At 38.9% G+C, this 893-nt stretch overlaps 1 pseudogene; it reads left to right on the forward strand.

The window, feature by feature from the left end:
- Window positions 1-4: 4 nt before the first annotated feature.
- Window positions 5-623, forward strand: LOC142436110 (thyroid transcription factor 1-associated protein 26-like; annotated as a pseudogene).
- The last annotated feature ends 270 nt before the right edge of the window (window positions 624-893 follow it).

The raw sequence follows: 893 nt of genomic DNA on the forward strand, positions 1-893 counted from the left end.
AAAGCTAAAGATTCAGCAGTTACAAGAAATTGCTTTGGAAGGAAAGAAAGTTTCAAACCTCACGGGAATCCCAGTTCACAGATCAATACCCAGACCACCTGAACCATCTCTATTTAGCTGAAGAAGAAAGGCTCAAGAAACAAATCAGAAAAGTTCGCCAGCCTTTGCCAGAAGGACAAGTTGCACCACCTTTGCCAGAAGATCACGCCAGCCTTGACCAGGCTGTGTCTGAGGAACAGTGCAGTCTGGACCATCCTCTTCCAGAAGAACATTGTAGCACCGCAGTAAACTCCTTTGCTACCCTAAAGACAAAGAGGAAGAAAACATCCAATCAGAAAGCACAGGAAGAAAATTCACAGATCCAAGCCAAACGTGCTGCTAAGAAACAGGAATTTGAGCGGAGGAAACAGGAGCGAGAAGAAGCTCAAAGACTCTACAAAAAGAAGAAAATGGAAGTGTTCAAAATATTAAGCAAAAAGACTAAAAGGGGCCAACCAAATTTGAATTTACAAATGGAATATCTTCTTCAAAAAATACAAGCAGGAAATTAAATCAGATACATCCTTAATCAGTGGCTGAAGCATCTGCATATGTCGACTATTTCTGAATGGACAAGGGGACTTCAAATCTTCCAAGGGAAAGTTCCATTGTCTTTTCAGTACATCTTTCACAAACTTTTTGAAACTTTCTTGTGCAATGTGCCTCTTAACAGCCAGCTAAATATATGAGCATAAACTGTATTGCTAAGTTACACTAAGTGTAAAATGTTGCAAATGCTCTTTTTTTAAAGGACATTTTCTATACAGGTTGTACATTATAGGACTTGTTTTAATTTGTTTCTAAAGAAAAATAGATTGAAGAACCGAAAGCACCTTCTATTTGGGAGCAGACTC

This window comes from Tenrec ecaudatus, unplaced genomic scaffold (genome assembly GCF_050624435.1).
Source record: "Tenrec ecaudatus isolate mTenEca1 unplaced genomic scaffold, mTenEca1.hap1 Scaffold_1519, whole genome shotgun sequence".
Lineage (NCBI taxonomy): Eukaryota > Metazoa > Chordata > Mammalia > Afrosoricida > Tenrecidae > Tenrec > Tenrec ecaudatus.